Genomic DNA, 26873 nt, shown 5'->3' with positions numbered 1-26873 from the left:
TTTTAAAACACCCATCAAAACGACTATCTTTTTTATAGTTCTGATTTTCACTTCTAAATTGGTTGGTAAAATAAGTAACACAAAAGAAAATAAAATGTCTAGATTTAAGAACCTGTCAGCCACGTGTAGATAGAAATTGGTTAAATGGACGTTTTTTGTTGTTTTTTTAATCGGTCTAATAAAAAAAATCAGGACCATTTTCCCACTTTTAAACGTCATGTATATTGCTGTCGCCCCTGTGTGTGTGTGTGGTGTGTGTCGTCTTGAAACGTTACATACGTATTCCTTATACTCTAAGGATGATCCATATTGTTATTGGTACATGCCCGAGGTCCCGTGTACACATTGGCGTGCACGTAAAAGATCCCTTGACATTTGGAATTCGATATAAGAGTAGGCCGTAGTGCCGCTGTCCGGGCAAAATTTCCCTCATAGCAACTTAGGCCGGAACTGTGTGAGACTAGGACTAAGATTAGAGAAAGAGAGCCACCTTGTTACCCTTTCACAATTCAGATAATAATCGACCTACCTCTCTTATTGCTCTGCCGGAATCTAGAGACTGTAGCGTATTTAAATTATTCTTTGTCAGCATCAAACAAGGACTATTTATTTATATGTAGTACAATAATTAACACAGTCGGTTTACTTTGATGACCTCACCGCACATGAATATTTCAAGATACCACGACCACTTTTTATGTTTGTTTTCTGCTATCAACGAAGTGTTTGGTGCAGAGGTTGACATATAAATGATGGACAGTGGCCTAACATGTTCTGAGTTTGGCAGATCATAAAACTGTTAGGCGATTATAATGATTTCTAGAACTCTACCGTTATAAGAACTTCGATAGGTAATGTGCCTGAATCTAGTACTAGCTCGATTTCATTATCCCGGTTGATGCATAAAAGTAGGATTTCAAATCCCATTTCATTTTCCAGAGTTAGACTGAAGGAAGTTCGGACCTTCATAGCTTTTATGTATGTCCCAAAAGTCGTCATATTTTCTTCAAAAATTGAAACCCAAGAATGGCCGCTCTAACGGTGAATATCGTTCTAGTATGATCTAGAATGGTTTAATATTTTTCCCTGTGGCGCTAGCACCACACAGAGTCTAATCGTTCTCGTCTTCTCTTCTCTTTTCTTCCGGTGATCTGCAGTTCCTTTGTCACCGGAATAAACCGCCCATGACCGGAATTCGCCTTTTATGAGTGCAGCTTGACGGAGTTCACAGAAAACCCGGGGGCTGATCTAGAACTTGTTTTAATTAACGACGGAAATAATATAATTGCGTTCCAGCTTTAAGCAGTGTAAAAAATCAGAATAACAAAGACAAACGAAATAAAAATATAATTTGAATTAGCAAATATCGCCAGAAGCAGTATAGATGCGTTAACATGGCGTGTGTATGGATGATCCACGTTTCATTCTTTCTTTCTTTATTTTTGATGCAAAATTGTTAAAGCCGTGATGTTATAATTCTAAATATGCTTATCCAACATAAGGTTGCCATCCAATCAGATGTCAAGTTTATCGTATGCTTATATGGATAGTCGAGCGGTTTCCAGACACTTGACAAGAATAAAAATGAATCATAAGCCATAACAGATATTAATATGACATACGTATTGAATTTTTCTTTTTCTAAATTATACCTAATTATCACGCGAATATTATCCAATCGGTGTGTCATGAACAATTACGATTTCTATTCGATACAAATCCGCCAAAATCACAAACAGCACACATCAACCTTAAGGTTCAAAAAAAAAAAGGAAAAAAAAAAAATTCTCTGATAATAAAAAAAAAGAAAGATATTTCCGGATACTGGGTAGTATTCCATGTTTGATTTATTTACATATCTCTTTTATTTCCTTATTCTATATTATCGGGTTTACACAGGGCTACTGAGAATTATATATGGCTATCATTTTAATTGCAAATATGTTACGGCTAATGCCGCTTTTTTGTACCTAAATGAAATTGTACCTAGTTAAACCGAATACCGTGTCACACATGTAAAGACGCCAGAACCATTCCATAATTTTAGAAATAAAATGTTAAAGGGGGATAACTGCAGAGGTTTCATAACGAACTATGAGTGCCGACCACAATTAATTTGAGTCGGCCAAAGAGACCATAATTAACTTTTTAAGTCAATGGGGAAATTACTTGTGGTCTTCCCCCTTTATAGCTGCTTTGTAGTATTTATGCTATTTTCAGTGAGATTCTCGTTAGTCTTAACCCACTTAATAATCAGGAATAAAACCTGGTTAAATCATAATTAAGATATCTGACAATTCAGACACTTTTCTACGGGCAATACGTATCAATGCACCAAATCCCAAAGACCGTCCATGTATCTAGATAATAATGAATGTACAAATGATTATACTTGGTACAAAGTGTTAAACAGGTGTGTGCCTGTTCGTTAATTATTATTAATCTTCAATTCGCCCTGTCGGTTTCCATGTCACACGTGCATTAATTAATTTAGTTAGTGAGATATAACGTCAATAACACGTCATATTATATCGTCGGTGGAAAGTCAAAAGTTCTTATCTGGAATATTTTCCGAAATTCACTTTTTTGTTTGTTTAGTATGATAATTTTCTTCCGCAACTTTCCATCTAGTTGTATTTCTCAACCAATAAAAAGGGGTTTTATAGATATTGTTTCAAAATGTCGAATACGGGGTGTTACAAAAAAAAATAATATATATAGATAGAACTCAATGACCATTGAATACCGCTCGGGTTATTCAATGGTTCAAGAGAGTGTATCCCTGCGGCAGGGATACACTCGAGTGAACCATTGAATAACCCGAGCGGTATTCAATGGTCATTGAGTTCTGTTTTTATTCTATAACTACATGCAAATCTCAAAATACACTGTACTATCAAAATTATCATAAAACAACATTACCACTAACGTTAAAATTCATCATAGGTTCCGCCCTTTTTTCTTTCTTTCTTACAAAAATTGTGGTTGCCTAGTTGTGACGTAGTTCTGTAAGTGACGTCATTCTGGACAAAAGTAGTACGTTTTCAAGCCATTGAATACAACTATAGGTTATTCAATGGCCATTGAATACAACTATAGGTTATTCAATGGCTGTATTCAATGACCGTATTCAATGATATTTGCTTGTATTTGCATGTAGTTATAAAATAAAGATATATATCAATATTAAGAGCAAAATTGTCGTATTTTCCTGAAAAATAAATGCAACTTTGTTTCTTACCAAAGCATTACAATCAAATGAAATATAGCCAGTATTGTTTTATGGTTAGTTAGCCTACGTATTATTGAAATTATTGTTGAGTCTGTGTGAAATTTATGAAATTGAAGCAGGTAAAGGTAGATTTATTCATGGGATAAGTCTTTGCGTTATAAAATGGCAAATGACTAGCCTTCACTCCTTATTTCTGCACGGGAACCACGGTGACTCGGTCGGGAGTACGTTGGCTCACTGACGTAGAGGCGACGTGATCGATCCAAGTGCTGGCCGAAAAAGTTCAACTGAATTTCCGGTCTGATTCTCCCTTGTCAGTGGTGTAGGGTGGAGGTTCTGGCAAGGGACAACGTATAGTCGTTCAGATGGAACCAACACTGAGATCATGTGTACGTTTAAGAACCCTTGACAGATGGAATTCAAAATAAATGTAGGCTGTAGCGCCGCTCCCCGTACAAAATTTCCCTGGTAACATATAGCAGCAGAACAGCAGGACGTTAAACCCCATTTCATATATGTCTGCACTAGATATTTAGCCCGACATGTGCGCTTAGCTACATACAGTTTAAACGGCTACAAGTACGTACAGAAAACATTGAGAAAATCTTTGGACGCCATTTTACATAAGACATTCTGACGAGACGTTTCTGTACGATATTTTGATCCTTAACCTCTATGCCATATTTGGCTCCCCTGGACAATTTCGTAAAACCCAAATACAACTTTTTGACTCACCACCGACGCACATATAGACCGGCAGCCCAGGGCCTCGAACTCCAACGAAGGAGATACCAATTTTCACCTTTATAGCAAGTTTGGGGTATTTCCTTGAATAATAAAAGTGGAGGTCTGTCAGCATATATCAGGGGCCTGACCGCAGTAGCCCCCCTACACTGACACCTAGAAAAAATGTCTGGATCCAACATTAGAGGTACTGAGTGAAACCAATTTATACATGATGAATGAGGTGTCTTAATTATGGAAACAGTAATGACAGACAATAGTTGGGGTAACACCCCCCCCCCCCCGACAGACATGCCCTAAAAGGGGGGGGGGTCTCTATGGGTCTAGATCCAATATTGGAGATAACAACTAATACTTTGTCAGATTGAGGGCCATTTAATAGTAAATCATCTACTATGAACTACAGACATTTTAAACAGTGCTTGCCCTCTGCCAGAAGCCCTTTAGTGAGGTATATTTATGTTGGAGCCAGATTCAATGTTTGAGATGCCACACCAAATTAATTTCTATATAACCTTAGTGTAGTTTGAATACGTTACTGTAGTTGACAGATATTTTAAATTGTGCTTACCCCCTGACAGACGCCCTCTAGTGAGCAATATTTATGTCTTTAGATCCCCTTTAGTGACAAATTTTCACTAGAAATGTAGAATGTTCGTCATACAATATAAGCACGTCAGGAATGTAGTCGGCTCTTAGTGAAATGAATCTAAATTAAAACTGTACACAGTTTGCAGCATATATACTCTCAAGTAATAGGCACTAACAGTAGCAGGCCCACCAAAGAATGTGGTTTCTGAAGTAAATTGAAGCTCTGACAATTGAACTACACTGCAGAACTGTATGCAGCTTTAATGAAAAAGAAAATAAATAAAATACAAGAGTTTAAATTTAATTAAACACTTTTATACGATAACTTTAGTCTCAATTAAAATTAATTAAACATCAAAGATGCGGCGTTTGATTGTAAAATTTCTTTAAACCCAAATGTCTCTAGTCATCCCCACTCCACTGTTTGTCTTCATCACTTGACTCATCATCTGATTCTGCATCTGGGATGGCACAAGCAACATTATCTCCAGTGATGAGTTTTGTTGGTGCAGAACTTCCATCAAACCAAGTCTATTAACAGTAATGATATTTTCTTGCCTTGACTCTAGTTCTTTTAGTAAGGGCGACTTTTCTGACTTCAGGGGAGTACCATCACCGTGAGCTAATGATAGAGGCACTTCAGTAAGTGGGAATGAGAGGATGTGTTTCAGGTCAAATGGTACATCTTGCTGTGAGGCAACGAGGAGTAATCGTCCCAAAACGACTCTTACACTTTCTGCTGCCGCTTGGACAGATGGCACTGCTGATTTTTCTTCTTTTTCTTCTCCACGGCAAAGTTCTGGAACTTTGTTCGAGCTAATGTCTTCAAAAATCGAGAGTTGTCCGCCTTACATTCTGCCTAGAATTTCGGTCGAGTGTTCCGTCCCCTTGACAAGGACTTGAAGAGGTATGTCTTTGTAGCCTCATCAGCAGATTTTCCAGACGAAATGGTCAACAGATCAGTTAAACTTGTTACAGGCTATTCAAATGGGTTGCAGAATTCCTTGAAAAAACTAGTGAGATTGATGATGTTCTCGTTGCCTTTCTTGACTCGCCAATCACGTACTTGAAGAAGTGATGGTTGTTCAGCTTCTTCCATTCCCAACATGGTACGCAGTTCAAATACTGCCATGCCTCTCTGAATGGTTGTTACACTCCATCTGCTCTCTTGAGTTCCTAAAAGTTATTCCCCTCAGAGGAGATGCCATGGTTCTATTCACAGCCTGCTCGAGGCATATGTCTATGGCAGCCCTAGCATAATTTGTGTTTGCCCGGCAAATAGAGAAAGCACCCATAGAATCTCACGACACTTAGGATGAACATTCCCGAGTTTATCTAGGAAATGACAACCCCATCTAGCTTAGTTAGGTCTGTTCAATCCAAAGAAGATATCTATACAAGGTGGCAGCATTGAGATATACAGATCCACAGCATTTGTTCGCACAGCATGTTCCAGTTCCCTGTAAACTCTGTTCACCATATCGTCAAGCTAAAGCAAAAATTGCCTAAGTCATTTTTACAGAATTTTCCAGGAGAGACAAAAATCTGTTTTAAATTAAAGGTTGTGATCGCATTAAGTTCAAATTTTGCTTTACGTTATATTAATATGATCTTCAGCGGATGTGTATGGTATTTTTGTAATGTGTGCATTTATCATGTTATTAAATGACTTAGGCAATTTTTGTATTTGCACAAAACTGACTTAGGCAATTCTTGCCTCACTTGACTATTATTATAGGAAATAGGTAGTCGTTAAATTAATCAAGATAATAGTGTATTATGGCTTGATGGAACTAGAATGCCGCATTACTGTGGTCACAAAGACAAGTAAAGACTTTCATAGAAAAATAATTGAATTGGATTGATCTACACATAGTCAAAGTATGTCATATAAATCGTTAGTTCACAACGATATTATGGTTGGAATAACCTAAACGGTTTCTGTGCATGAATCAATTTGGAATGATTGCTTGTAGAGTGTGAGTTGCTAAAATAGGTAAAAAAAACAGGAACAATGAATTTTCATCTTTATAGTGACAAATAGATGACATAAGCAAAATGAAATAAAAACGGGCATACGCCATATTTGTGCTTTGAGGGAAAATGTTGCCTAGACGGCAGCGCTACATCCTAGTCTTCTACTGAATACTTTCTGCCAAGGGTTCTTTTACGTGTACATCTGTGTTCACGGGACCTCGTTTTTTTCCCATCTGAACTGGACAGATGTCTTTACCAGACCCTCCGTTCTGCACCATCGACAAGGATAAACCCCGACGGAAAATCACGATGAACTTTCTTGGCCAACACCGCGAGCGAACCCGCGACCCGCAGGCTAGGTAGCCAGCGTCTTACTCACTGAACCATCGTGTTTACATTGTAGCTAAATTTGAACGGGGCTCGATACGGTTTTCCAAAAATGTGGTATGGACCAGATTCTTGTCATCCGGGTTGAATAGGTCATGTGTTTTCGTTGTCGTGCACGTAAATCAACACTTGGAGGCTGGAATTCGGTGACAATGGGTGTAAAGGCCGAAAGGTAGCATGTTATCCACAATTGTGTTGTAACTCCAGTTATGAATGATGTCATACATCGCCTTATCATTAGCTAATGTAACTGTGTGAATATTCTTTAGGAATCAAACAAATTGCAAAATATCATCAAAGTACAGAGCAAGCTAACAATAAAAATGTTTTAATCACCAATCTGGGCCCTGTTTCACGAAATTTTAACTAAAGATAAAATCCAAATTTTAGTAGATACTTCAATTTTTCATTGGCTAAGCACCAAAATCAATCGAATATTATCCAATCAAATTACTAAAATTTGGATTCTATCTTAGTTAAAATTTCGTGAAATATGCCCCTGATATACAACATTAAAATTTATCATCATGGATTAAAATTAAAAAATGAACATTGAATAAATTAAGACATAATGTAAATTATTATTTCAGTAGTTCATGCATAAGGATCTCATCTTAAAATTGACTATTTTAAATGAGTAAATATACATAGGCTTTTACAATGTTATGGCAGATTTCACTCACAAGGGGGATTGTCATAAAAAGCATGAATCTCAGGCGGAATAACAGTTTTGAGAGCTTGTAAATCCATGGACCACATACATACCAGAGATTCATTTGGGTGTGCCCAGCAACCAAGAATTTTTGAATTATGGTAATTCCCATTTTATTTGCGAGATGATAATACACACTAGACACAACGGAATTTCTATTTTGATAGCCACAGCCATCTGACCAAATTATTAATTTTTCTATTTTGGGGGATTTTTCAAATGTTGCTTGAAATGCGAGTACTGGAGCCAGGTAAATACATCACTTGATAGGTCTCCATTACATTCGTCCCATACGTAGTTGTAACCATCACATGAATTCATGTTGTAGATAGTAATGTAATGCGTTTTTAGTTTTGTTTTGTAATACATGCAGCTTGCATCAGTTTTAGGGCATAGAAGAACGGCTTGTAAATCCATGGACCACACAGATACCAGATATTCATCTTTACAACTGTTAAGTACGTCATCTCTCTTCTCATTCCTAGCAGCATCTTTTGCGAAAACGTGGTTATTATATACTGATACTTCTATATTTTGGTGCTTGAAACCAATACATACGTCACATTGGTCCTTTCTGGGAACAAATACAGAGTATCTAGATTCGTTAAAAATGCGATGAAAAATTGGGTAGCTTAGGGCATGGGTATCTTTTGCTTTAGTAGATTTTACATACTCCTGGTAGATATTTATAACTGAAGTACCAGGCTCCAGAAACCTTTGTTCCGCATAGGTAGCCCTACAATAGTGAGGTTCTACTGTCGAAAGTGATGACAGAAACTGATAAAGAAATTCTAGATCAAATTCTTTAGCTTTATTTTTTGCTACGCGTTTTGGTTTCTCTACCAATTGTATGCCTTCTTCGGAGATTACATCCAAAGATGTGTTCGGGTCGGCGGGGTCAACATTTTCTTCATTGTTGTTAATTGGGCAAGCCTAACTTGAAAGTGTTCTATCTGATACCCCTAACGTGGAGGAGAACATCTGCTTACACACCTAATACGATTTACCAGCATGTGGAAGATGATACGTCCACGAAAAATTTCTTCTTGAACCGACTTCCGTTTTCTTCTGTTTAATATCAACTCGTTTTATCAAAGCTGAAACAAAAACTTGACGCTTCTCGTGCAGTTACGCAACTCAACCCAAAACTTAGTAAATATATCTCTTCTCATATTTTCTGAACATCCTCTTTTCCTAGATTTCTTACAGAATGCCGAATTGCATTTCATTCCGATCTTTCTCTCACCCATAAATACACCTTTCTTTGTCTGATATTCAAGTTCTTTGACTCTCCTAATATTATCTTTATTTCTTTCCCATTTACTTTCATCTTTCTTTTGATATTTTTTCTTTCTTTCCCTTGGCTTAGCGCCGTCTGATCGGTTCTATATTTTCATTTCTATCTTCTAATATATTTTCATTTTTATTTCTATCTTCTAATATATACTCGGCCAAATTAAAAACTTGACACTGATGAATTTCAACCAAAAATTTTTTCTGGTATGTCAAATAAATTTTAAAGTGTTTCTAACGATAGTAAGTAGTAAGAAGCCTTTAATTTCATAAAATTGTAAAGTCACGTGGATCATGTGACCTTTGAGCTGAAAAACACGTGCAAACACAAACTCGTGAGGACAATCAATGCAAGTTTACTTAAACTGAACACGCACACGTAACTTGAACTGGAAAAACAAATTAAAATTGTTATTTTCATCTTTGTTAGAATATGCCGTGCCTTTCAAATGTAGAACGTCTACGTGCTATAGGTAGGCTCTATGCTGGTCAGTCTGTGGTCACTGTTGCAAGAGCCTTTATTTGTTCACGCCAGGAAGATCAAGCAATACGATTACGTCATCTTAGAAACAGATTTGTCACTGCAACCTCCACAAGTAGAGAGATGTTTGGTGGAAGGGTAACTGCACAAACTGTTCGAAATCACTTGCAGGCTGCTGATCTTCGAGCTCGGAGGCCCTATAATGGACCAATATTTACTCAATATTGTGGGCCACAAGACACATAAGATTTACTCAAAGACAGTGGAATTCGGTTGTCTTTAGTGACGAATCTCGATTCACTTTGAGATTTGCCGATGGCAGGGTCCGAGTGTACCGCAGACGAGGTGAACGTTACGCTCAAGTATGCGTCAGAGAAGTTGATCGATTTGGTGGCGGCAGCGTCATGGTTTGGGGTTCTTTTTGTGCACATGGACGTTCTCCTCTTGTTGTTGTCCAAGGGAACTTAAATGCTGTCCAGTACAGGGATCAGATTTTGCAACCTGTTCTTCTTCCGTTTATGCAGAGACATGGGCCTGGACTAACGTTTCAATAAGACAATGCTCGACCCCATACAGCAATTGCTACCCAGAATTTTTTAAGAAATGCCGGTGTCCAAGCCCTGGATTGGCCGTCGCTTAGCCCCGACCTTAATCCTATTGAACACATCTGGGACGAACTGGGTCGACGTGTTCGTCAGCAAGTGAATCCACCACTGACGTTGCAGGACCTTCAACATGCTCTTGCTGAGAAGTGGCGACGTCTTCCTCGGGTAGTGTTTACTAATGTTCTGAGATCCATGAGAAGACGTGTGGCAGTACGAGACGCTAGGAGGCCACAACCGTTACTAAACACTTTATTCCGATTGTTCTCCAAGTCTGAATTTCATATTGGGGGGTACTGTGCACAACATAACACTAAAATATTTGCCTTAAACCAAATATTAAAAATCTAGTCCCAAAAATCCCGAGTGTCAAGTTTTTAATTTGGCTGAGTATATTTTCATTTCTATCTTCTAATTCTACCCGGTTTAAATCATCTATATTTTCATTTCTATCTTCTAATTCTATCTGGTTTAAATCAGCTATATTTTCATTGCTATCTTCTAATTCTATCTGGTTTAAATCATCTATATACCCGTATCCATTTCTATCTTTTAAATCATCGGTTTCCGTATTCACATTTCTGTCTTCTAATTTTGTTATGTTTAAATCATCTGTTTCTACTATACTAACAGTTGTATCTAGTTCTTCTGTGTCTACTAGGGTTTTTTCCAGCAAAGCAGATTCGGTTTTAAATTTGCTGTTTGGAAACACTGACATAATGACATCAAAATCGGTTGTCATCAGCTGATGAATCTGAAATACAGAAAAAGAGGCATGTATATTTTACTTACGATGAATAAATTGTATAGGATATTTCGTGCGTGTCGGCATGATATAACATGCATCATAATTTTACTTCATACATAAGATATGTAGCGACTTCCTTATATGGATTGTGATCATATATACAAAGGAAAATATATTATAGTTTTCTGGGTTTAACAAGTTTTAGCATACTTTTTATTTATTAAAACATACCTGATATATCACTTTCTCCTTCGCTAGATCCCTTTTCTAATTGCTTTAAGACATCTGCAGCGATTAATTTTGTGGATTTTGATGCCATAATTCTATCTTGTTGTTTTCTTTCTAAGGCAGCAGAAATGGCGCAAAGGGGAGATAACTCTAACCGTCTAGTGCAAAAATTGAAAATTGCCTATGTCATTGTGCATGTTGGGCTTCAGGCAAGTATTGCCTAAGTCACATATTGATTTAGGCAGTTTCAATTTTTCTTCAAAAACATAAAATTTTACAATTTCTGGGTAAATTCCTTCAAGTAGTCATTGACGCTGGTAGCTGTACACCTTTTAAGCCAAAAATATGAATTTAGAAAAAAATGACTTTGGCATTTTTTGCTTTAGCTTGACGATATATACATAGGTGGCCTCAACATCTGAGGTTTCGGTTGGGACACTATCCAGGGTGAGTTCCATTTCTGACCTGACATCTTGACTGACGTGGTGATCAATGAAATGTTGATATAGACATCTCTCCATAAAACCAGCCAATGATTTGATGAATTTTCACACATCGATTGTAGAATTTCCCGTGAATAAAACGAGTCAATGATCCTTCAGCAAGAACTCCGGTTTCCGTTGACAAATATTCAGCTCCTGATTCATTGATATATGTTCCGATTGCACCAAACAGTGCCATTTCCTGGTGAAAGTTGCCGAGTAAGATAAGTAACCGATCAAACATGAGTGCTTCAATAGCTTGTATGGGTCGAGTATAGGTTTACATGCCACTGCAAGGTCATATGTTACAATGGTAAAATCTTGATATGTCTCTTGGGCAACATTGAGAGCCCTGACCATTGTTTCCATGACTACATCATTCCTAGTGGGAGGTAATGGTATTGGATCCATATACGATATGATTTGTTGTGGCAGGTTGTCTTTCACAAACTAGGAGTGGAAGCCAGGATATAGGGGCAGATGTGTGCATATAGATTGGGTCAACCAATAGAAAGATCTGCTCTAGTTTCTTGTTGATTGCTTCATCTTCTGGTTGTGATAACTGGAGAGAGAAATGGAGTTTAACGTCCACTTGACACAAACTAGGTCATTTCGGGACTAACATATGGTTTTTAATTTTATTTCAATAATTCGCTTGCGCATAGGGGTCTTTAGCAGTGGGAGGAAAGTGGAGGACCCGGAGAAAACCCACGGGGTTGGACAGGTGACCCTACTCCTTGTCATGTACAACCGGGGATTCGAAACCACACCAGTTGACTCAATGACAGACTTTATGCTACAGCGTGCACACGCTAACCATTCAGCCATCCACCCCCCCTGTGGTAACTGGAATGTGGCCCTTTTCAAAGAGGTCTAAAATGGAGCAATTTGTTGTTCGGTTCCTTTAAATTGTCTCCTTTTGCGCTGTTTATGGACTTCCACGTCAGATGAGTCATCAATGTTTTCATCAAAAGAGAGAGAGAGAGAGATGGGGTTTAACGTCCACTCGACACAAACTAGGTCATTTCGGGACTAACACATGGTTCATTTTATTTCAATAATTCGCTTGCGCGTAGGGGTCTTTAGCAACCGGAGGACCCGGAGAAAACCCACGAGGTTGGACAGGCGACCCTACTCCTTGTCACGTACAACAGGGGAATCGAAACCCCGCCAGTTGATTCAATGACAGGCCGTATGATACAGTGCAGCGCGCACGTGCTAACCATTCGCCCCCCCCCCTGTTTTCATCATCTTTGTTTTGATAAGATACCAACAGTCGAATGTAAAGTGTCTTTTCCGTCTAGCGTTTCAGTGCTCACGTTCACATCATAGTTATCCCAGGCTAGAACAGTTCCTTTACCATCTGTTCTCTTGATACCGCATGGTGTGTCTTCACCAGCAGCCGATACTGTAAATGCAAATTCAGTTTCTATAGCTTTAACTTCATCATAGGAGATCGAGTGGCCAGATCTGGAGGACACTTTTAGAACCATCGCAAGAATCAAAGAACGTAGATGCATAGCTACAAATCTTATCTGATCAATTTGTTTGTCTTCCGAGCATCGGTTTCAGATATGTTTGAGCTGAATATAAAGTTTCCTAAGTTTCACAAGTATCTCATCTGATTTTTGAGGTTAAGGAATAAACAGTGTAGCGATTAAAGTCGTCCTTTATTACACCTTTGCTCATATACTCTTCTTCATACAAGTGAAACGGGACTGATTCAAGGATGATCTGCTTTTTGTCGATAACTTCTTGCTGCACGAAGGCACTAATAGTTTTGAAAGTCTCAATATGTAGTTTCCGACTGGTACTTGAGGTTTGGTCATTCTGCGTTTGTTCTGAGGACCTGAAATATGAGCGTCGACACGACTTATGATATTTCCCTTCTCTTGCCACAAGGTCACCACCACTCATAAAGTGATATAATACGTTTATCATTTTTTTACTACGGACAGCTTCCAGAACAGCATTACTGCCATCTATAGTAAGACATTCTGGCAATGTCTCTTTCGAATTGTTTGTTTAATTTCTTTTTAGATTTACCACAGAAGATACATTCATCTGGTAGTACACCTCTATCACTTGTTGCCAAAAGGGAACTTCTAGCCCGAGTCTCAGGAAGCTTTAAGGAAGGGGAAGGTAGAACTACATCAAATGCTTCTGGCCTTTTAACAGGTGTAAATCTACCCAGACAGCTGTGAATGATATACATCAGTGTCAGCAAATTCATCTTTCTGGTTAATTTCTGTTGTTGCAGAACTAAAGCAATCAGAGCTCAATGTACTTGTTTAAAATTTTCTGATGGGTTTTCTGTTGACTTGCATATTATACGCAGCTTTTGAAGGCTGATTATTCCCCTCCATTATCTATAAAAGAATAAAAAATATTCACATTTACTAGTACAACAATGTTAATATGTCAATAGTTTGCTTTTAGCTACGCACTAGTTGCCTGGGGTTGTTTGTGTTTCTATATGAATGCCTGCTACTACAACGTCACGAAACGTCTTTCAATAATGGGGCTGTTAAAATCAACCTAAATGACTTAGTAATGCTTAGCACTAGGGGGCGTTTGTCAGAGGGTAATCACCATTTAAAATATCTGTCAACAACAGTAACGTATTCAAACTACACTAAGGTAATATAGAAATCAATTTGGTGTGGTATCACAAACATTGAATTTGGCTCCAACATAAAATATTCCTCACTAGTTCAGGCCCCCGATATATGCTGACAGACGGCCACTTTTATTATTCAAGGAAATGCGCCCAACTTGCCATAAAGGTGAAAATTGTTATCTCCTTCGTTGGGGTTCGAGGGCCTAGGCTGCCACACTAATATAATGTGATTTCTCTTAAATATTTCCAAATTATATTAAAATCACTGATAAAACCGTTATCACTATAAATATTATGTAAATGAATGAAATATTAGTGAATATTAGCGACATTTTGAGAGTTGAAAATAAATTGGACAAAATGCAAAAGATGATAAACTATTGGAAATTTGCAAAGGCGAAAGGATAAAGTGAGAAGAATGATTGCCTTCTGTTAAAGATACATTATGTAAGATTTAGATAAAGAGCTGACCGTTCATGTTATAATAGTTTAAAAATAGATAATGCAAAATGAATATATTAAAAATTACATTCTAATTACTTTATTCTGAACCAAGTTATCACTGTTTGTAGTTTTGACAAGATGTGTGCATGGATTGTGTATTATCGGTACTGGCATATTCGAGACTTCCCCATTTTTAAATTAAATCATTAAATGGCCTAACCGTTCTAATCTAGTTAAGTTGATTATGGCCTTGTCATGTTAATAAATGTCTACTTAATAATTTATATAACATTTAAGGCCTAAAGAAAGACCGGCAATAGGCAAATTTAGCTCTTGAATAATGTATCTTTAAATATACATTATGGGTGATTAGATAAAGAGCTGGCAGTTCTCATTCTAATAGTAAAAAAAACTAGATGCTTTAAAGGGAATTTGCTGAAAATTTCAGTCAAATTGGTCCACTATGAACCGAGAATTTAGGGATTGAATTTTCGGCCTAGCCTCGATCATCATTACTAAAATCGGTAGGATAAAAACATAGTCTCGATTATCCATTTTATGATTTAATTATTAACAGCAAATCGGAACCTAATCCAATAAACATCGCAGGCTAGAGATGCCATCGAGAGTGGATTGTGGCCTGGATAAGTTGATTAATGTCTAATCAACAATTTAGATAACATTTCAGGCCTAAAGAAAGACCCGCAATAGGCAGGTTTAGCTCTTGCATAATGTCTGTTTAACAATACGATATTAATAAGGCTAATGGCCATTTTTACAATTTTGACTATAATAATATTGTGTAATTTTACATATTTAATATTTCTTTTAATATGTCAACGATCAGACTCTAAACCTTAAAGCATTGGAGCAAGTATGGCTCTAGATCTATGAACTGTATATTTTATGTTCCTGTAATATTATGGTGTCTTCTTCGACTACTGATTGGTCGCATGCTTCAGTGTTAAGTTATGGGGGAATAAAGCGACATCTGGAATTTCATTGAAGGTGTACAAATTAATGTCATAGGAGCCATAATTTCAAGAAAATCAAAAATTCTGCAATAGATTACATACATGTTTACTTTCAATGAATGCTCATTTGGTTATTGTACGAAGGTTACAATGACTATTTTGTATTCTGATACATATGTAACCTGTATCTCTATACAGTTACATACAGGGATATATATACCATCGTATACGAAACTGGTCAGCAGTAAATATTTGCTTGGTCGCTACTACCACTGAGAGGGGTGGCATCGGGGGCAGTTAATTTCTTCTGCAAATTAAATTCTAAACCAATTTCTTGAAATATTAAGAAAAAAATAAAGGTGTTGGAAGTATATCTGGATACAAAATAATTCCTATCTATTGTAAATAGGTACATAAATTAGTAAAAGAAGGCGTAAAATGAGTAAAAGGCACCACTTCTCCTCGAACTAGCATGTCTTATCGATGCCCCATGATGTGACGTCACACGTAGACCTTAAAGGCCTGTCATCTTGTACAGATGGATCTCGCATTAACCTGTGAAGCTTGGTCATATACACAAGGGTGGGGTGGGGCGAGCGGAGTGATGGTCGTGTATGTGTGCGTGTCAATATTTATTGATACCTAGATTGGTTATACTAATGTAACTTAAAGATACGTTTCCATGTACAAACTGGGTGATTTGATGGATATATTTAGACTAAAACGTATTCAAACTAATCTATCAACAATTTGCTTAAAATCAATCTCAAAAACATTGTATTCGCGAGGGAATACCGCAAGCTATAGAAAAAATCTATAAAAATAAATCATATTTATGTCACATAACTTTGTTGTCGCGGTAACTAGCAACAGGTGCCAAAAAAGACATTACATATAAAAGATGTCTTTAATCGCTGTCCTTTACCAAAAATACCGAAGCCTCAGTAAGTTCTTGGATTATATCCTGTCGACGTCTTTTACTGTGTTTTTGAATGGATCATCTTGGAACTTGGCATTATTATTCCTTATACGTTCGGGATAGCAACTATTTATTTTGGTGCATGTCCAATACCCTAGGGGTGTGGTACCACACGCACTTTTGTTTTGTCTGTAAATACTCTACTGGTTGCAATAATTATAAAAAAAATTGTTCAAATTCAGCATATCAGTCATTTCAATAACAGAGTGGTATCTATTTAAATTGTTCCATATCCACCCTCAGGGATTTATGCAATTCTGAATGGCTCATCTTGGAACTTTGTATATTTATTCCTTATACCGTAATAGTATTTAGTCTGTAAATTTGGCAAAACCCAACGCCTAGCCTTCTTTGCCTCTGTCATATTAGTCATTTCATATTTTATTGTATTAATCTTAAAAAGTACCATATCAATCAAAGCAGGATGTGGACGTATATTGCAGTATTTTTCTAGTAAGACTGGGGGTCTCTACTTTCAATATATACCAAAATTGCCATACGTTTATGAAAATAACCACCCGAAAAATACTTTTGTGCTAAGTATCTTTATGAAGGAAGATGTTTTAATATATTATGGTGTTCTATTTCAGGTATTTCGAACGACTTTAATAAATGAACTTCAATATATCTATATATAGCAGATATAAAACACCGTAGCATATTATTATTGTACTAGTTCAACTGTTCTTAGAAATTCTATTGTTTGTTCCTGGTACTGTTTGTAATACAGAAGTGACATTTTATATCTGTTATCCATACCAGTAATATATATATACACGCGCGTCTGGTATGTATTGTACTTTCTGATTTCATCCATTCCATATGAATAGCCCACTTGAGTGACATTAGATAGTAGCTGTCTGGAACATTTGTCACATAAAGGAAATGTTTTGTGTAACGGGTCTTTTCTGTAAGAGAAGACGATACTCCCGATCACATTTCTATTCCCATTTGACTTCATTGGCTGGTGTTCCCTGCCGATATCTCAAATAAAATACTAATTAATTTCACATTTATGTTTGTGAAAAGTACCGAGCAATCCCTTAATTATATCAGTTAGAATCAAAGTTATCTTGTCCCAATGAAATTGCTTAACTCTGCTTAATCATTGAACTCCGCCAAGACATTGACCTAATGAACATTCTCTCACAATTAAAAGCAGAGTTCCAAATTCTTGACCAATCCAATTGCTTAATGCTACTAATCCGAAGCATAAAATCCTCACCATCGAACTTAGTTTCATCACTCTCACCCGATTAGAACCACGGTTATCGTGTTCCAAAGTCTGCTTAGCTTTGATGGCAAATGCACATAGCCGAACACTGTCAAGGCCTTCACCTAATAAATACCTACACCAAGTTTGAAATGAAATGGGGGTTTAACGTCCTACTGTTATGCCCAGAACTGGGCTAATGAAAACGGGCATACGCCATACAGTGTGATATGAGAAAAAATTTGTCCGGACTATGACCTACTCTTATATCGAATTCCAACTGTCAAGGGATCATTTACGTGCACGCCAATGTGTACACGGGGACCTCGGTTTTTCGTCCCATCCGAAAGGCTAGACAGCTGTCCTTGTCAGGCCCTCCGCCCTGCATCACTGACAAGGGGGAATATCTGGATGAACTTTCTCGGCCAATGCAGGGATCCAACACCCGACACCAAGTTTGAACATTATACCTCAATTAGAAGGAGAGTTACTATGTTCCAAAGTCTGGACCAATCAGATTAAAGTATCTACTTAGCCTAAGCAGAAAATGCTCACCATCGAACTTAGTCAATGTATTGATGTAATGAAACTATTCACAATGTTCCACCATTCTCACGCAATTAGAATCAAAGTTATCGAGCTCTAAATTCTCGACCAATCACATTGCTTATCGTTCTGCCTACCCTGAGCCGAAAATGCTCATTATCGAATTTAGTCACGGTTTTGATATAATGAAACCATATACACCAAGTCTCATCACTCTCACTGAATTAGAATCACAGTTATCCTGTCTCAAAGCATCAACGAATAAAATTGCTTATGTGTCTGCTTAGCCTTCACACTGCCCAAAAAATGGGATAACGCGACATAATTCGTTTTTACCCGCGTATTTGTTATTTTGCTGTATAATTAGAACTACCGGAAAATTCACAAGACATTTTTGTTATACAGAGGTGTAACACTAATACATTCTTTTTGCTATAATTTATTGGACTGATAAATTACAGTTTCAGATGATGGAGATTATCTTGGCTTATATTGTGTATATCTAACAATGATTTAAGAGTTCTAGACCCAATACTATATGTAGATGGGAAGAGCAGTCACGACATCTGTCTCTTAATTGCACAAACACTTTTATTATTTTGGAAAATCTACTTCTCTGGAATATATATTTACTTGGCAGTCTCGTGACGAAATGCCTAATATCGAATGGAAACATGTACAAACTACATGGACAATTTACAAGGAAGTACCGTGTGTTTCTATACAAGTCTAATAGTCCTATTAAATACGAGATCTGGTTGAAACAAAATTTTGCCACCTACAAGTTATTATTGTCCTAGTACCAACCTGCTATACGGCAGTCATGAAATACCTGCAATTGAAAGAACTAACCCCAACACATGCGAACATGTTCTCCACAGTAAAAAAGTGGGCTACAGAATGTATGCATGGCAGCGAGAGCTTTGGCGATGGCCCACGTCGTGGAAGGGCACCAACAGCAGCCATTCAAGAAAACATTACCCGGCCACATGACATGGTGATGGCTGATCGATGTTTGACCACTCGACATATATATTGCCAGTGTTGTGGGCATTTTCGTTTAAAATGGCCAATGTCTTGGTATTGGAAGGCCTAGACATGCCATACGCAAAGTATTTACTCATATGGTTTTGCGGTTATGACAATTTGTACAACAAAGATAAATCAGTAATCTCAGATATGTTTATTGAAAAATGTTATAGGTCTATTAGAAATAACATTTTAATATCATAAGTTTATTATTCTTCCTCAAATAAGACTTACGTTAATAACACACCATAATTTAGAGAAGTTTTAGGAGCCAGAGATATTTTATTTTGGGGTCAAATCATTTTAATTGAGTAAGATAGATAGGCATTGGTAATTACAAAGTATGTTTAACAGAGTATGGGATGACATTTCAAATCTCGGCATCGAATCATTGACTATATTTGGTGGATTAGAAGTTTCAAAGTTGTTAAATACTTTTAAAATTCGACAACAATTTACAGCCTAGATTAGTCGTTTGAGTCACAAATATATGTTTATGACAATTCTCAATAGTTTATGTTATCCAAAATACCATAAAACTACGAAATTCAAGCGATTTAATATAATTTATCGATACACATTATTTACATTGAAGCCTGCGAGTAAATCAAATGCCAAGGTCACGAATCAAATGGCAAGTTCAAGGCCATCACACCGATACATTTCGAAACGAATAATAGGCAATAAACTCATTTATTTCACCTCGCTACGACTGGCTGAGCATGTGCAAATACGCCAGAAGTCTCAAACGAATGGCAATCTCTAGCGTCTGGTTCTTCCAGTCTACACCGATAGTATTTATTGCACATGCTCTAGGGATACGATTATGGCGTCATAGTTTGAGAGGACTCGTGTACCAATGGTAAAATATTTATTTTGTCTTAAATATTGGATATAAGAAGATCACAACATCAATGTTGATTTAAATTAACAAATAATTCGTGTTTTTAATGTCGAAGACTTTGGATGATATTCAGTTAGATTCATGCTGTCATTAAGATGATCCTGGTTTTTAAATTCAACTAAATCGAATAAAGATTTCTTGGGTATTACAGTCATGCTCTTCATCGTTTCATCAAGCTTTCGTCGTCTCTGCGGTAATTAGATTTTTGTACATTATAACGGATTTTGTTACTGGCTTTGAATTCTATAACTCGATGCCAAAGGAAACGTTACCCATTGAGATTTGGAGATAAATTTCTACGATTTTCTTGTGTGTCATAATTCTCCCGCGAGGAAACAGTCTTTACGGTGCCGGAAATAACGAAAAATACGAGATACTATAAAAGTATAAATATAAATCAATTAAATCTAACTTATTATTTTGTCGGCAGCGAGGGGCTAACAAGACACGCAAATGTCCACTCGAGAATTACCTAAGGGTGTTCACGTGCTTAATTCGTTAGTGATTGCCTCGCTGATTATATTACTACTTCCGGAACGCTAAGAACTTTCAATAAGGTTGAAATAAAATTCGTAAATATTTACAAAATCATTTTTTTATGGATTAATATCCAATCTCATATTTTTTTTATTATATTCCGTATTGGGTTACACTGCCACAGTTCCATCGTATTTTTCAGCTTGGTTTCCCCATGTCAATGCTGTGCCTCGGGACTGGCAAGAAACAGTGTCTCGTCGTTCGAATGTATGCCCGTCTGCACTAGCCCGTTAATAGCAGGACGTTAAACCTCATTTCATTTCGTTTTTCACTCGTAAAGAAATTGGGGGCACAACCATATAACCTACTTTCTCTTGTTTTTCTTGTAAGTGTTTTAGACACAGCTTATCAAGATTTAAAACCTGAAAAGTGAGGGTTCTGTTTTCACATTTTATATATCTTTTTATAATAAGCTGTTTCTATTAACATTATTTATTATCTAATACCATTTACTTTTTAAAATATATATATTATATTATTTGATACTTTGATATTTTGTCACTACAATATGTTTAATAAATACAGTCCCAATATAATCTTTTTTTATTTAAAGATACATTATGGGAGATAACATAAAGAGATGGCAGTTCTCGCTATAATAGTTAAAAACTAGATAGTGTAAAGGTAATTTGCTGAAAATTTCAATCAAATTGATCCACTATGAGCCGAGAAACAAGCCGGTGAAATTTTTGCATAGTCTCGTTCATCATTACTAGAATCATTAATATAAACAGCATAATCTCGATTATCCACTGTTATTGATTAAATTATCAATAGCCGTTAGCGGCATATAGGAATCTAATCCAGCCAGCATCGAAGGCTAGCCTTGACATCGAGAGTTTATTATGGTCTGAAAAGTTAATTAATGTCTAATTGATAATTTAGATAACATTTCAGGCCTAAAGAAAGACTTGTAATAAGCAGATTTTGCTCTTGCATAATTCATGTTTAAACAATATTTTATTCAATAAACTTGTCTACGCTTGAGATCATAAATGCTACACCGTTAGAATATGAAGTCGAATACGAGGGTTAAGACAAAACAGTACTTCCCGTTATTTTGGTGCCCAGGAATGTAGTACATATATGTTTTTAAAAAAAAGTATTTCTTTGAACTTTAGGAGCCCTTTGTATGACAGTATTTGGTCTAGAATCGCAAAAGCATATTTGATTTTACATTTCCTGCCAACAGTTGGTGAATATTTCTGACATGAATTCGGGTAATCCCCGACAACAATGACGTCACAATATATAATAATAATAATAATAATATGTACATTTATATAGCGCCAGTACTCCATTCACAGAGGCATGCTCGCAGCGCATACAGTTAATTAATTTTATTAATCATGATAACATTTCTCAAAAAGATGGGTTTTAAGTCTTGATTAAAAACAAAAAAGAGTTGGAGATGATTTAATGATTTCTGGTAGGTTGTTTCACTGTTAAAGATGTTCCGTATCCTCTGACATAAATACAGTATTTAGGATAAGCTAATGTTTTGGCAAATATAGTTCGCATAGATATCACCAACAATGTTTTCTTCGTCCTGAACCACGCCGGCAAATCAATGGAGTTGGGTGGGTTAGGGATTACACATCTGACCCCCCGTATCTCAATAATATGATGACGATCCCAATAGTTGGCAACGAACACCGACTGGTTTTAATTGCATGAACTAACAGTTATAATGGCGGTTAGGAAAGGTGTATGGCATATCGGATGCCTGTTACTATACCAACTTTTTAGTAGGTGTGTTGCTTGGTCCCTATTTCGGTATGTTCAAATGAATTTGATCGGTCCGTAAAGGCGGGCGAGAGAAAGCTTTTTCAGGTATATTCTATTGATAGCACTCAAGGACCAGCACATGTAGGCGTAATAAAATGTGATAAAATATAGATTTTTAACTTCTTGAAGTTACGTTACGTACATTTGCCTGATATAATGAAGCTAATCCCCATTTCATCAGCTGAATAAAACTTGCACAATGAAACACCATTAGTCTCTCTTTCTCTTCCAATTGATTATGATTCTGCCAGACTCGAGTATCTTGACTATCATTAATACTTTTAACTTAGGAAGAGCCTTTACAGCGCCCACTTTCTGACGTAATGGTGGAAACTTATCTGGAACGCCGCGCGGCTTTGATAGACAACTGCTGGAAACCAATTGAACATTTTTGGTGACCAATCGATATGAGTTCCACATGCGATTTTGAATTAGTCGTTCGGGTGTGGCGAAAACAAGAGGTCCACGAGTGTACACGTAAGAAATTAACCCTTGTTTCTGACCAGGTACAATTTCCTTCATAGCATGGTGCATGTGAGTAGGAAAGGAGCGCCTAGTCGCTCGGTTGCGGAAAAAAACAAGAGGTCTACCCGTTTATACGTAAAATAACCATTAACAGTTGAAATCGAAGAAGAGTAGTCAGAATTATTTCCGGCAGATACAATTTCCCTCTAGCACACTGCATGGTGCATATGATATACGTGGGACGTAGGCCTGCTATGGAAGAAAGTCATAATTATGTTCGATATATACCATGATCGTGAACCTTCAGCTTTTAGTATGAAACGTCATCATTATTTACGACGTATATTGTCGTCGCCCCTGTCCCCCCGGACGTCCTTCCGTCCACAGTTGTTTGTGAGCACTCTACAGGGCACAATTTTTATCCGATTTCAAGTTCATCACACTTAAGATATCGGACTGTAACTTCATGGATTATGGCCCCTGATTATACAAAAAAATCACGTTTGTAGCTTGTGAACACTGCAGAGGTCACAATTTTTATCTGATTTGGTTTAAACTTGAAATGTATTTTTATAACCCAGAGATCTAGGTTCCTTGCGATATTCGCGCATATCGGAAATGAAATGAAATGAAATGGAGTTTAACGTCCTACTGTTCTGCTCCTAAACTGGGCTAATGAAGACGGCGCGCATATCGGACCATAACTTTCTGAGTTATGGCCCCTGATTGTACGAAAAATCACGTTTTTAGCTTGTGGACCCAATAGAGGTCACAATTTTTATCCAATTTCACAAACCGTTTGAATATATATCGCCGTGACACCCTAAGGATGGTTGAGTTCGAATTTCGTAAACATCGGACCGAAACTGACGGACAAAATGGCCACCCCTCGTTCACAAGTGTCAAAATATTGTGTATCAGGGTTGTGGACCCACTGGAGGTCACAATTTTCATCTGATTTTGATGAAACTTGAAAAGCATGTGTATAACCCAAATATTTTGGTTCCTTTCGATATTCGCGCATATCGGATCGTGACTTCCTGAATTATGGCCCCTGATTGTACGAAAAATCGCGTTTTTAGCTTGTGGTCCCTCAAGAGGTCACAAGTATTATCTCATTTAAAAACAAAAACCTCGCATATGTCACTGTATCGTTGGTTGAGTTTGAATTTCATGGAAATCGGACTAAAATTGTCCGCCCGTCTACGCAGATAGTGTAAACATCTGGTATATCAAGGTTGTGGACCCTCTAGAGCTCACAATTTTGATCCGATATTAATGAAACTTGAAATGCATGTTTATAACCCAACGATCTTGGTTCCTATCGATATTCGCAATATCTGATGGTACCTTCCTGAATTATGGCCCTTGATGTTACGAAAAATCGCTTTTGTTTAGCTTGTTCTCTATGTATCTCTTGAAAAGTGTGGGCGTATCCTGTCTGGCAGCGGCTGGTTTCGAAAGTTTCAGTGTGGTCCGTCTTAAACGTTTGCTATAAGTGATGTGTTATGGGTTCGATGGCCTGTCGTCGAAATATTGTGAGTGTGACACTACAGACAGGGTTACGTCGTGACTAACCGTCGGCTTGGCAACATAAAAACATACTGATGGGACACTATCCTGGTCACGGATCTCTAAAAAACATTGATGTGACACTACGGGGATAGATGGGACTATCCCGGTCATGGATTCCCAAAAATATGCATTGACACTACAGTCTTTTTAAATACATGAATTACCTCTGACTTCCACGTTGTGTATATGATCAATTAACTCCGGAACCCTGTGATTTTATAACTATTGTTTATATATAAAAATACAGGAAACTGCAACATCCATGATAGTACATTATGAGTTATTGTAATATATACAGTCTGAGTTGAACACGCCTATAACTCAAACTTAACGGCTGAAACACTACATATTGTTTCTATCCCAACCTCTCAGCCAAGGCGGTTGTGTGGTAACGTCCTTTTGAGCATACTAAATGATGTCTGAAAATACCTTAGAGTCGTAAAGGTGGTAAGGGCCAGACACCTCTTGATAGTTCTAGATGATTATTATATTATGCTTACCTGAACTCTAATTTTTATCCATTACAGTCCGAGCCGAGCGTTGCAAACATGGACTACAGAAAATTAATTATAATTTTTATATATGATTACCTGAACTCTAACCTTTATTTATTACACGTGTAATTAGTGCACGTGGTTGGCAGCTTTTGAGATCTAATCAGAAAACAATATTATTGGTTAAACCGTAAGCCCGATTCCTTCCTCCTTCCTCTGTTAAGTGGCTATTTCTGCATATGGAACAATAAATACGGAACATCGCGCACATCAGTAGGTGGTTTATTTTCACAAGATACCGATTTGACATTTCATGATTACAGAAATACCCTCACGTTACTTATAAATCTCACTTCTGTAAAAGAAATCCCATTTAACTGTCTTGTGTTTCATCACGCACTGAACTTGAGACACGACAAATTTAGAATACATAAAAAAAATGCTAAATTTCATTTACTTTAAATCATAAACAAGATGTAAAGTTACTTAAGTGGTGGGAGTTTATGGATTAACAATGTGTTTTACACATCGCCGAATAATTAAATTCAGTTGAATGTAAAGCATATCATTATTAAAGAGATTTAAAGTAAAGTATTAACAATGGTTGTAACACATCCACAAAATATACGATCACATGAATATAAATAACTATATGTTCAGAAAAGTATATATAATGTGCACCAGTAAAACATAACTGTGGTAACTGTGTAACTTTTAAAATTGGAAATAATAAAAATGATCTCGATTAAATTGATAACATAACTAAGACAACCATGCGGAAATCCGCTTTGTTGAAGATTGCATGTTTAAACTATAAAACATGTCTAAACAGATCCTAAACAAGCAGGGCTGGGGTAATGGGTTAAGGTGATGGAATGTAATCGTTACATTTTTAGGTAAAGGCCATGTAATGAGTAATGGAAGATTTTAAAAGTAATGAGTAATGGAAATGTAATTAATTACATTCCAAAAATCATGTAATGGTCAATTACATTTTATGGCACATATAAATATAATATTTCCAATATGACAAGCCTCAAATTTTATAGCAAGTGTATCTGACACAAATCCAATTATAATATTTTTAAAAAGATTTAAATCAGATTTAACAAATTATAAGAAGGCATTAAACATTTTCTTTTATTACTCTTTATGTAGGACCCTTTTTTTAAGACATGTAACATAAAAAGAGGATTTCTGAAAAGATGTATATTGTAATCAAAGATTAGTACTAATTTACAGCCAATCACTCAATCAAACAGTTAGATTAAAAGACAATAAATAGTCTTACTACACTGTAATCTTAATCTCTAGGTGACAAACCAAACAATGACCATCAAGTATCTCATTATTTTATGGTTACTTAAAACTAATATATATTTTGTTTTAGAGTCATGCTGAATAATTTACCAGTTATTATACAATATAAGTCATACAGTGAAAATGTCAGTTTCTGTCACCACTGCCCATCACTATAAAATTTGCCTTGATGTTATAGTTGCTACAAATGACAATTCATCAACAAATATCTATTAAGTGAATCAAGGATTATTTTGAGTTTGATTTTGTAGGCGCTTCATGGCAGAAAAATAAGGTTGTCTTTTTAATTTCTATGAAAAATGTTTTTTATTTATATAGTCATAAAGTAATGGGTAATGGTAATTAACTACTTTCAATGTAATGGGTAGTGGTAATTAATTACATTGTTAAATATGAAAAGTAATTGTAATGATTACATTTAAAAAGTAATGGTAATGTAATTAATTACATTGGCAATGTAATGGCCCCAGCCCTGTAAAACAAGAGACATTCCTCTCTGGCCATTGCT

The sequence above is a fragment of the Patella vulgata genome, chromosome 1 (assembly GCF_932274485.2).
Source record: "Patella vulgata chromosome 1, xgPatVulg1.2, whole genome shotgun sequence".
In the NCBI taxonomy this organism is placed as follows: Eukaryota; Metazoa; Mollusca; class Gastropoda; family Patellidae; genus Patella; species Patella vulgata.
The sequence above is the reverse complement of the archived record's forward strand: the minus strand, read 5'-3'. Positions refer to the sequence as shown.